The sequence below is a fragment of the Cygnus atratus genome, chromosome 2 (genome assembly GCF_013377495.2).
Source record: "Cygnus atratus isolate AKBS03 ecotype Queensland, Australia chromosome 2, CAtr_DNAZoo_HiC_assembly, whole genome shotgun sequence".
In the NCBI taxonomy this organism is placed as follows: Eukaryota; Metazoa; Chordata; class Aves; order Anseriformes; family Anatidae; genus Cygnus; species Cygnus atratus.
In genome coordinates, this window is record NC_066363.1 from 44,450,223 (window position 1) to 44,462,815 (window position 12,593).

General features: G+C 37.8%; 1 protein-coding gene across 3 annotated transcripts in view; it reads left to right on the forward strand.

Annotated features, from left to right (window-relative positions):
• The window catches only part of ANO10 (anoctamin 10), a 119,478-nt gene that overhangs the window by 83,387 nt on the left and 23,498 nt on the right, over positions 1-12,593 (forward strand). Inside the window, exon 14 of one of the 3 annotated variants that reach the window (XM_035549699.2) lies at positions 9,869-9,915. The exons of the other annotated variants lie outside the window; for them this stretch is intronic. The gene's annotated coding sequence lies outside the window, so the exon portion shown is untranslated. Of the gene's footprint in view, positions 1-9,868; positions 9,916-12,593 lie in introns of those variants that run through there. 3 annotated transcript variants of the gene reach the window in all.

Sequence of the window (12,593 nt, forward strand, 5' to 3'; positions counted from 1 at the left end):
CCTCTGAAGAAGTGTGTCCATCTGTTCACCTGTGTCCACCCTGCTAGCACTAATCACGCTGAGTCTGCTCAAGCGTAAGTCTGCTGGCCCATCTGGCCACTGTCCTGTTGGGAGTTCTTAGTTCCCTGAGAACAACCTTCTGTAGCTCAGAACAAAACAGAAATGCTTCTAACTTAAGGCTTTTCTGCATTGGGCAGCATCTTTGCTGCTGCTTGTACCACTGCAAGCTGCTGTTCTTGCAGAGCTTTACTACTTCCATGTCATATGTCTCCAAATGTGACTGTGATGGGTCAACATAGCTGCTTGAACCGGCAGTGAGCCTCAGAAATGTCTTTTTTTTTTTTTTTGTGGGAGGAGGAGGAGGAGGAGGAGATCCTTTTTTTACTACTTAACACTGAGAGAGCATGAGTTGTTAGTGCTTAACATCTTGCTTATTTATCTTGCAAAATGGGAACTCATTCAGTGTTATAATTACTAGAACTAGAGGGCTCAAAAAGGACGATACGTAGCTTCAGGACTACCCTCAAAACACTGCTGATACTAAAAGCAGAAGCTTATTTTGTGCTTGCTGGCAATGCTGAGCAAACGCAAGCCTGCAGGCAGTCAGGAGAGACAAAATAGCAGAGATGAAAAGAGTTCATTCAACTAGTCAAAGATGTGCAAGACAGCCAGTCAGAAAGCCTGGTGAAACTTGAGCTCAGACGATGAATTTAAATTAAAACAGAATGAGATGAAATAAAACACCCACTTTATGTTTTAACCCCCCAAAAATAAAATTATTTTTTTTTGGGAGAAACATTACTGTTTTTAACAAAGTCTCACTTTTTCCAGCAAAAATGTGTGGCCACAATTTTTTTAAGGCTATACTGGTTTACTGGTTTGTATAATCAGACATAACTCACAGATGATGTTAAAATAGAACCACAGCTAATAATTGTTGTTTACTGTTCCATTTTTTAAGAGCCCAAACTTATTAATTTAGCTTTGCAAACGCAGTTTCTCCCCCGTGAATAGTCAGAATGCCTCCAAGCATGTCTTAATATGCCATTTGCATGCAGTTGGTAGCTGCAGGGATATAATACAATTGTAATGCAAGATTCATTATATTATCATAACACATTTTTTTAAACGTAGGGAGACTTGCACCCTATAGGAGAACAAGCTGTCTTCACACATAGTTTTGCCAGTATATTTTAAACATGAATTCCTTAATTCTGGTCCTTTCTTTGGAAATTCCATTTAATGTAAAAGTGTTAGCAAAACCAAAATAAATGATGATCCTTAAAAAAAAAAAAAGCCCATTATTAATTTGAGAGAGAAGGCTTTGTGTCCCCATTTGTGACTTTCCAACTGACAGTGAGATGACACTGTGTCTGCCTGGTTTATAGATGAATTAAACTTTTGAATATGTGACCATTGAGAGTCAACTGTATCAGTACAAACTTTTAAATAAATATGAGTATAATCTGATGGTAACTGATACCTATGCACGCTCTCAAAGGCAAAAGAAGCAAACCGTACCCCTACTGGGATGCTGGCGTAATTTCCTTTTCCAGCAATCCATTTGTTCTCTGTGACTGTTTCCAGGGTGAAACTGTCCATTCAGTTATGTTTCTGTAACAGCTAAGTCACCCTGGAAAGGTAACTGGTTTTAGCTTTCTCAAGTCCTGATCTGGAGCCTGGTGCTGGAATGAATATCAGTTAGTTTAGTTCTCGCTTTTTGCCTGACATCCCGGATCATTGACAAGGAGTGATCTCAACAAAGAAACCTGGAGTAAGGGGATAGGATAAAACTAGGTTAAAGTTGTTCCTACTGATACAATGCTGCAGTTACATCAGGCTTACAGAGTTTCAGAACCCATGGGGGATCCCAATTATATATGAACTGGTTTGAATACAAGGGGAGAGACTGTTTCACTTCCCATACAAATGAGAGTGAAACGCACGGCGAGAGTCGATTTCAGGAACTCTGTTAACCAGCTTTCAAAAGGACGTTCGTGTGTCTGCAGTTACAGACTTTTGAATAATGGCTGCACCTATTGCTAAGAAGGTGAAGTAATAGAGCAAGAGACAAAACGAAATCTCATCTTGTCAAAATTACTTCAAAAGAAAAGAATTCCAAAAGATTATACTTACCGTGATTTGGTAATGAAATTCTCTTTATGATACTTTAAAGAATTTGAGGTGATTTTTAAACAAACAAAGGAGTATTGGTTGCAAAAACTGCTTCACACCCCCAGTAAAAAGAAAATCAACTCTTCATTTTTTTTTAAGGTGGCTTCTCTGTCACCCTGTCTACAGGGAAAACTCTTTCTGAGACCACCTGGAGATCAAAAAGCAGTACACAGAATTCCTGAAAGAGACAAAAAAAAAAAGGGGGGGGGGGGTGGGTATTGATGTCCATGTGTTGCTAGTGATGACACTTGCTCCCTGACAGAGTGTTTGCACAGACTGATCATGGCAATTCTAAGAACAAGTTTCAAACATGATACATGTTGCCTATCCAGCCTCTGCGTTTTTATTCATTTTGAATGTAGGAAGTCTCAATGCCTGCTTGTGGTGCCTTGAACATACTCCCTGTTGCATGAAGAATAGCACTCTGTTCTGTATCTACCACGTCACTGGGGTGGCTTATAGGCATGACAAATAGGCAAGTCTTTGCTATATATTTTATGGTAATTTTTTTTTCTGAAATGATATATAATTTCTTGTCTGAATAGCATAGGAGGAGTAACATTGTGTTTTATATGCATAAATTTTGTTTAAATTGCACAGTGTCCATAAATAATACACTGTACATAAGACTTAGTAGCACATTTTTTTTTATGTTAGAGTAGTTCTTATACAGATATTTTTCAAACTTTCACCATGGAGTACTTTATAAAGGTGGTATCATGGACCATTGCTTCTCTCACTTTCTAATATCTAATTCTGTTTTTTCCCCCCAGCACCTAAGGAGTTGATGTAGTTGAAAATGCATTGGGAGGGGTGACTTTCAGATGACAAGATAAAGATTAGCACTTGTTCACACAGTTCATTCTGTATTTTTGCCATTTTGCAGTCTGTGTTGCTGGCCTAAGCATGCAAGTTAAAGAGATGCTGTATTTAAATGGTAGACTACAGCTTTTTTTATAATCACACACACATATATGCATATACACACACACACAAGTAAACAAGAAGGAAACAGTGTCAAGTACTCAGATACAGAACGTTTTCTCTTAATTCACACGAGGTGTCAACATCCCTCAGTACAGTCAAGGACTGTGTTGCATAGTAGGGACGAGACCTGTTCTGCAGACATTTAAGTCTGTCCCCTCCTGAATTTAGACCCAGCACTCTTTCCTGATAGTTTCTGCTGCAACTATGGTTTGAGATTCAATCTGGTAAGGAGTGTGTTTTTGTGAAGAACAGGCTGCTGACCGTCCTGGGCTGGACCCGGTCTTGTATGGCCTGAATCCCTGACACATAAGCAGTGATAGTTTGTGCAGTTAGCTCTGCAGCTACTGCTCTGCACTGGTGATGTCCATCAGGATGACATTTTTTTTTCCTTCTGTGAACCCTTTCAGTGTTAGCAATGAATTATCGTAAAACATTAACTTTCCTCTGCCTCATCCTTTCATCCAGTTGAGGATGGGTGGAATTGTTGCTCTTCCTTCTCCAATGCTAGACAGAAAAAGACTGCATTGCAGGAGCTTTCAGGTTTTGCAAGCTTCTGGCTCCTGAAGTGTCTTACTGGGGACACCCACCTGGCAGGCAGTGCAGGTGACTGACTCAGTCAAATTACTGTCTCCTAGGAGCCACTCAGGTCCCACAGCTGAGTAACATACTGCATTTGGGTTTTGGCTTGGGGTTTAACGTTTTTGATAAAATATAATGTGGCCCAATAGCTGTAATTAGAAATTACCTGCCTGATACTGATATCCTGATACTGAGTCTATCAGGAACAGCTGTATTAGGGCAAAAAGAAACATTTATCAAAGATGGCATGCAGTATCTACCAGCAGCCACAAAAAAATGTCCAGGAAAGAGCAGGAAAACATGGCAAGTAGGTGTTGTGCATCCTCCTAAAATTCTCCTACTTCTTAGTGATTTTTTTTTTAGCTCTGATTTCTAAGCCAGGTGCAATTTCTTTGTATTCTTTAGTGGTCTTCTATTCCTTGATGTTCTTTCTCTGTTTGAACCATTTTTAGCTTTAGGATCCACTATGTCCTTTTGTCAAGAAGAGCTACAATACGTTATCCTTGGTATGAAGGACATGGGTTGATTTTTTTGTTTTAATTATTTTTTTCCCAGTCAACATATTTTAATCAGGTTTGGTAGAAAAATTCTTTAGCTTTTATATATGAGAGGAGGTGTTTGACTGAATTATGACTGAGATCCTTTTGGCTTCTGGAATCTGTGAATTCGAGTTACCATAATTTTATTTTATGAGCTTTGTGGAAAATATGACTGCCTGATTTACTTTTAACTTGTTAATGATACTTGCAAATTTACTTTAAGACAATGAGTATACTCAAAACTTGTGCTTCAGGGTTTTAGATAATTCCCTTTTTTTTTCCTATGCATAAATGGCCAAATAATGTGAAGTGGCTCAAATCTTTCTTGGAAGCAAGGTTACCTTTCTAATAACAGTGCGGGAGCCAGACAGATGACTAGATTTGGGAAAATAAAAATTGGCAATGTTCTTTTAGCTTTTGATCTTCCATTATGGCATGCTGCATGAATCACTATTCCTACTGTTTCTTTCCACGACAGGGCTGTTGCCCTGAGTGTACTTTGGTCTCTCCTTTTCTTTTCTGGTGGAGCATTGTTTAATCTGCCAAAAAAATTAGAAGTCTGAGAACTTTCATTTTGATAGTTATCGTTAGATGACATATGCAGAAGTTGATGGTGATTGATCTCATGGCCTGTTTTGTCTTTGAAGTATGCAGATGCATTGTAACACAGCATAACAAATAAAAAACAAACAAACAACAATAGAAAAACAACCTAAAGTTAGGTTTATCACATGGGACTGAAGCACTTAGACCACCTTCCAAACTCTGGTGACTTTATAGTAGAAGGAAGTATTGTATTGATGAGGAATAGGTTTATGTTACTTAATACATCTAGGTATTTTCACCTGTTGCTCATATAAAAATGTATTTTACATCTAAAATATAAATTGATTTATAAATATAAATTTAAAATAATTATTCCATTATTGGCTATATTGCCTTTTTTAGGCAGTTATGTGTAGAAGAGTCAGGTCTTTGTTTTATGACCAATGCACTCAAATCCTAAGTGGTTGAATCTTTCTTCAGTTTGTGATTCCTTGGGTTTCAAGGGGACATCTTGGTTATGGAGTTGTGGCAGCACCTCTGTAATCTATAGCCAGATTTCTGCAGCCCATGCTTTTTGCATAGGAATTGTTACATCTTTCCTTGGTAACTGCTGCATGCCTTTATTTTCTTAAAGGCATCTTTATAGTCACAATAGGCAATTTTTGAAAAGTTCAGCTAATTGTAAGCAGCCACTTTTCCATGGAGTAGATGCATTTAAAAGTTACCATCTGTTTACTCATGTATTGTGTGCATCGTGTTTTCCAGAAAACATTAATCGTAGTGGGTAGCTCTGAGGGCAGAACTGTTGCACTAAGATAAACATTTGAGAGTCTGTTTTAATGCCCAAAGCCTCTTAGGTTTTTTTTTTAGGCCAAATTATCTTATGTCCTCTGTCCAGTGTTTCTAGGCATGCTACAGTTAAAAGCTACTTTCTAAATTCAAATTCTGTGTTGTGGTTTTATTGACGACTTTAAAGAGTGGTAATCTCACAATTAAGGCCCCAACTTAAATGGCAAGATAGTGCTTCTACTTGCTTACAGCTGACACTTAAGGAAAATGCTAGTTGTATTATACTTAAAAATACAATATTACTTAATACTTTTTGTAATATGTCAGTGTAAATATAATAGTACTGGTGCAAAAGGAGGATGTTTTGTTACGTCAGTGTACTAGGAGTGTGCTTTTGCTAACCAGAATGTGTGATTTCAAGTAATTTACATTTTGAGTTTTTTTTAAATAAATATTTTTACAAATTCTGTTTTCTGCAAGCTGTAAATAATTATAAGCAAACACGATGAAAAAAGTAAGCATTGTGTACTGTACAATTACTCTAGAAAAGACAAATAGAGCTTTCTTAAGAGCAAAGTGTCTCGTTTTTTGTATTGGTACCAGTCAGGAAACATAACTTGTGGTTTTCTAATGTTGGCTTTATTTGGAGGGGATATACATGAAAATGTCTGAACAGCAGAGGACTCATCTGTTTCAGCTGTTAGTCGGTGCAATGCCATTAGTGTATGTAATCAAGGGAGGTCAGGGGTTGTTGGTAGTTTTTTTTCTTCTGAGTATCTCCTTAAAAGCCAGGTAATGAGAGCTGGAAATGAAGAGCTGTCGGCTCGTCAAATATCCCGGAGATCACTTGGCTGTCACAGTATATGGAAGTTACGTAAGGTGTATAAGCACATTACATAAGGGCTCCCTGGTGCTCGGGGTCACTGGCTGTTCTTCCAGAACGAGCCACCACTCGCCTGAAGGCAGCAGAGAAACAGAGAGCACACTTCAGAAATGTGCATCGAAATTATTTCTACGCTAGTAGCAGCAGTTTTGCAGGAGATGTACATACGACTATATTCAGCAGAAATAGAATGACATGGAAGAACAACAAAATCAGATAAGAAATTAATTGAATTTTCTTTTGACTAAGTGAATATCAGTTTAAAAGACCAGCTTAGATACCTTGTATTGCAGAGGTATATACTATATACATTTAAATATATTTTTCAATATATATATTCAATACTGTTTGAAATGGTGGGGAGGTTTTAGGCCCAGCTAGAGGGACCTGTTATTCACATACAGACCAGTTAAGCATTTCTTTGCTTTTAATCTGGAAAAGAGAATTGCAGCTCAGCTTTTGTTAGCTTTTTTGATATTGCTAGTAAAATCTTCTGAAGATTTAACTGGACTTCTCTTGCAAAGAGAAGTATAGATATTTCTCTAGGGGGGGGAAAATTAAGGTGGGGAAAATCTGCGGAGGCCTTTTTAATTCATCATGGTTTAAGAGCAAGATCAAAAGGTGTTTAATAATGAACCTTTTCCACTCGGAGAAGCACATTTTAATGGTAGTAGTAAGAGCATGACTCTCATTCTTTGGTCAGATAGCAGTAGCACCTTCTTCACAATGTACCAGATTTAATTTATATTAGAAGTTAAATGGTTGAAATCACTGTATCCAGTAACTCTAACAAGTAACAGATGATAGCTCTACAAGGTGTTCTCTTCTCCTTAAGTTATTGGAAAGGTCTGATTCAGATGTGCAAGGAGTGCTCTCTTTCATCTCTTGGCGTCTTCTCAAAATGTCTTTCAAAGGTGAGGGAGATTCAGTTCACAACCTTCTTGTCCACGGAACAAAGAACAAAATTTTATGGAGCCTGACTTGCTAAGTGAAATGTAGGAAATTCTGTCCGTTGGCAGTCTCATGTTAACCACTAACTTCCTGTGAAAAGCGCTTTCTGCTGGGTCAGCGTGTTGGCTCGTCCTGCAGCAAGCACAGCTTTCCATCACCTCTCTGAAGGAACATTTGGCCGTAGGAAAGCAGCCCATTTTCCCGCATTAGTGCCACGAAACTTACAGGTTGTCGCCTTTCTGTTGTTAGGATCTCATTTACTAGTTTGTGACTCCTTTTTGCTTTGTTGGTGTGGTGCAAACTGAGTGTTTTCCTCGAGGAAAATACACAAATCTGTTCTGACTTCCCATGTCTAGGAAGATTGCCCCGTGAAACCAGCCTGCAGCCCCTGTTCTGCCTAAATATAACATTTCATGCACACCTCCAGTGCACGTGATAACTGATGGGTAGTCACTGAGAGAGGGGTCTCTGTGGACAGTTATTTAAAGAAGAGTAATTATTTACCTGTTGTAGTAAGTAATGGGTTGTTTTTCAGGGTGTGTAGTCTACGTTCATCTTACAATGCACCCAAATTCTTTGCATCTTCAGAGTTGTAGGCCTTGCTGGTTCCTTATTGATACAGAAATGGGGAGCTGGTTGTTCCTTCTCCAGCTGGGACTTAAGGACAGCCATATCATATTATGGGTGTCAAGTGTATCGACAGCAAAATCCATGCAATATAAGTTAAAGAACCAGTTAAAGGAAAATAATGTGTCCTTGGTATTCAGTTTGTAGGTAAACAAGGGCCATACAAGTTAAGTCCATCTTCTAGTTCTGTCCAATCTGCAGCCAGACTTACCTTTATCTGACAAAAAGAGTCCCTGACTATAAATAAATGTAGTTTTTGGAGATTGTTTGGTTTAAAAATGGTCTCCTCCCCTTCCTGTCCTAATCTGTCAATTTTTGTACCAATTTTTCTTCTTATTCTGTCCAGTGTGCTTTATTGTGGAAGGGTGTTTGTCTTTATTCATTTTGTGTGTAGACTCTATTGATGTTTTCAGTTTTGCATTTCTTTGTTTTACTTAATGTTTATGACCTCCATGGGAAAAAACATTGTTAGGCTATAACACAGTGAGTTTCATGACCCCAATATAATAAATGTACTCTTTGCTTTGTTGCAGTTCACCCTGAGCTCTAATCGGTTGTTAGGAATTTTTAAAGTCCCTATAGAGCGAGTGTTTTGAAAACATCCATTTATTTGCCACTGAGTGGTCCACAGCTCTACACACAGTGACAATGGAATTAATCCAGGGAAAGAAACGGTCTGAAAAAAGTCATTTAAGTACCCATGCTAGCCTTGCTCCATCCACTAGGCAGTTTGTTTATATTGATTTTATTAGGACACAAACAAAGAACTGTGGAATAAAAGAATCTATTCTGAATTGTACTGTTCACTCATCAAAATATTCAGTATTTCAATAAAATGTTCGGGCCTCTCAACTAGATTAAATTGTATTTATTTTACACTCATTATACACACATTTTGGTTGTAGCTCTCAAAATACTCCGTTCTCAAGGCCTTCATTTCAATGAGAACAGAATGTTCTGATGTGGAAAGAAAGCCTTTTGAAAACAAAATTGAACGTTCAAACCTGAAATTCAAAGTGGAGGGAGGTGGAGGAGTGACAGGAAAGGTAGCTGCATATGGCATGCTTCTAAGACATGCCTTCATTTGATTTTTAATTTTGCATTGATACCAAAATCAAGCAATTTCAGAGTCTTCCCAGTAGAAAAATTAATGAGCAACTCCTGCCATCATCTGCTGAAGTGTTAACTGAATTCTCTTGTTTCTGTTTGAAGTGCATCTTTATTTTTCTCATGTACTGGCTCCTCTGTATGTATGCGTGTCATTGTACACCTGCGTGTGCATGTGGCTGTGTACATAACCTTATGCCCTTTATTATTGTTTTTTTGTGATACTGACTTAACCTGTCAGTAACCATTTCAATAGTAATTGTGATACTGAATCATTCTGCAGCTGTTTTATTCAATTATTATTTATAATTTCAGGCTTTCTTTAATATTTGTGGGTTGGTTTTTGTTTTGCTCCCCCCTTCGGGTATATATGCAGCCTATGGTCTTGGTACTGCAAAAGCTGATGTGGAAACACAGCTTTATCTGTATGGGCTGTTCCACTGCTTGTAAAATAACCTTCACTTTCATGTGGCTCTGAGATAGAAGTTCTGCAGTTTGATTAGAAAGGCTAGGCTGGTCATGAGACATTTTTTTTTTTGTTATATTTGGATAGATTAAGCCCTGGAATATTGTTGTAGAGTCTGGTTTAATTTCAGTGGCTGAGAGTAGAGAATGCAGTTGTAAGAGGGACAAGCCAGTGTTTTGTGTTGTCTTTCTTTTTTCTTTATTTTTTATTTTTTTACAGCTGAATGGAAACCACAGTCTTTGAAGCCTGGATGGATGATGAATGCTATGTGGTTGTGCCTTGTCACTATTAAAAGGGAAAAGAAAAATAACTTGAACATTGTGAACCTGTAAACTGTGTGAAACAGTCTAATCTTATTTTCCAAAGATGGCTCAAAAATAATAAAAGCATCATTGCACAAATGCAATGAGCTTGATACTTGTATTGCTTTGAGAAGATGCATGCTACTGGATAAAAAAAATTCTTGCACTTTTGTAGGGTAAAGTTGTTAGCTGCTTTGGCTGTTGGACAAAGAACAGCTTTTCTGTACCATCGAAGGACAATCCCGATGCCTGCTGTATCCATGTGTACAGCTATTTACCATACAACCTAAATTGTTGAGGTCAGCGGATCGGTATACAATTCAGGAGCCTCTTGCTTGTGAAGAAGAAAATTTATTTTAACAGTGTAAAACCATTATAACTACTTGGAAATATTTGTGTAGCACTAGCATTTTGATACGGTAGCTAATATAATTAAAAGTAAACAGAAGTACAGTCTCTAGTGAAAGCAAAAATCCTCAGTGCTGTATCTGCACAGAATATCATATAGGCATACTGGGAGAATTTGCTTTAGGTATGCTAGTCTCCTGCTACTTGAAGAAGATAAGTAGAAAAAGTTTCCTCTGAAAGAAAATTCAGAACAGGAACCTAACTTTGAGTTACAAGCCATCTGTGCCGGCACCTACCTCCTCTCTGTTAACTGTACACAGAGAATCTGGAGACAAGTCTCCCTGAGGGTAAAGTATGAGTATCTTCACAGAGAGACATTGGCTAAGAGCTTGGTCCATAATATAAATCCTGCTTGAAAATGAGAGCTTTTATATTTTGAGCAAATAAAGGACAAAATGAGATCTGTCAAAATTTAATTAAGGGTGAATAATGGGGCGTATTAACACAAGGCTGAATTTGAGCTTCAGAAAATGTAAGTATCATCCCTGTCAAAGATCCTGCTTTATAGCGTCTGCTTATGTCTTTCATTAAGTTGTATTTAAACAATGTGGCCTGACTGAAGTAACTGAATGGAATGTCTCTTCAGGCGGTACTCCTCGTTTTTTTTTTTTCCTGCACTTTATCTAAACAAACACACACACACACAAACTGTGTGCATTAAAATACAGCATAGCTGGTGGTTTTTTTTCCTCATCCTGTTTGTTTTATTTAGAAATATCTTGGTTCAGTTTACAGAATGCTGGGACCAGAATTATTTGTATCCGCGTATTTGTTTGTTTATGCCTAAGATCTTTCCATTTTCACTTTTGGGTTTGCTTCTTCTGTTATCATAAACACCTTCTTACACAGAAAGGAAGTAAGCAATTGAATTTCCTGCAGAGGAGCACGTGAGAATGATGGAGTTTGACAAAGAGCAGTGGGAAAAAAACAGAGGTACACTCTTGTCGGAAGAATGAAACTGGCAAAATAGAGAACAGCTATTACAAGCAAACTCCTTCAGCTCTAATCTTAAGAACTTTTTTACCCGTGGCAGGTATAAAATTAGAAATTGGAATTTTGTCTTCAAATTGACTGAATCCCCTTAAATGAACAGGGTAGAGAGCAGGCTTTGTTTCCAAGGCAACAATCAGCTGTCATCCTAAGGACAAGAAAGGTGCTTAAGTGACAAGGTTGGCTTCAGAGAACATCTTAATAAATGTAGATTTTGCTTTCATTCACAATACCTGGAGCTATAGAACTTTCCTGATGTGCTGTGTAACTCTCAATACATCTTCGCTTGGTCACGAGAAGAACTCACTCCTACAAAGTACGTACCCTACCCAACACCATATTCTAAATATGTTGCAGTTCGCGCTGTGTGTCTAATTTCTCACTGTGACTACTATAGAAGACAAGTAGTGATATCTATAGCTAGGATTATCTAACACTTATTACATTAAAGTACAATATTAGAGCCAAGATTAGGCTCTGGAGGGTGTGGAGAAAAAATAACAGGTATTTCAACACATCTAATCACCGTTAGTTCTAATGAATAGCTCTCAGTCCCCCTGGAAGATATGATCATGATGACTCACTAATGCCTGATCATGGTTTTATGCAATGTCCTTTATACATCAGAAGTGATTTTTTTTTTTTTCCCGTGTACTTATGGAGAGCTATTCATGCATGTGTGACGACATGAAAGAACAATGATTTCTCAGGGAAAAGCAAGCTAGCAAAGAAGCAAAGATAGCATTTCGTTGGTAAAGGGGTGAGAAGAGTTAGCTTCTCCATGCCATAGTGGAGCAAGTGGATGAGGAGGACATGATTACAAAAATTCTGAAAGTCAGAAGAAGTTAGTTTCATGCAAAGGAATAGTAAGTCAGAGAGAAATATTGTAAAATCAAAGAGACAAACTAGAAATATTATTTTAACAAGGACATTTGTGTTTTTTCTCTTCCTACCCCTTCCCTTCACTTTGTAAGAGAACGAGGGATGAATGCAGGCATAAAGACTCAGGGAGAAAAGATTCAACTGATGGGGGGACAAAGCAATTTGTCATTGGGACAGGTTGCAAGTTTGTGAATGATTCTTTGCTCTTTATTTAGGCGTTTTATTTCATGAATGTGCACATTAAAATTCTTAACACATTTTGGAGGTTGTCTAGCTTGTTTGTAAAGTGAATGGTAGATTTGGAAAATAATGATCTTGCGGCAGTTGAATTGGGAGGAAATGGTTTACTAAATAATGTAAGT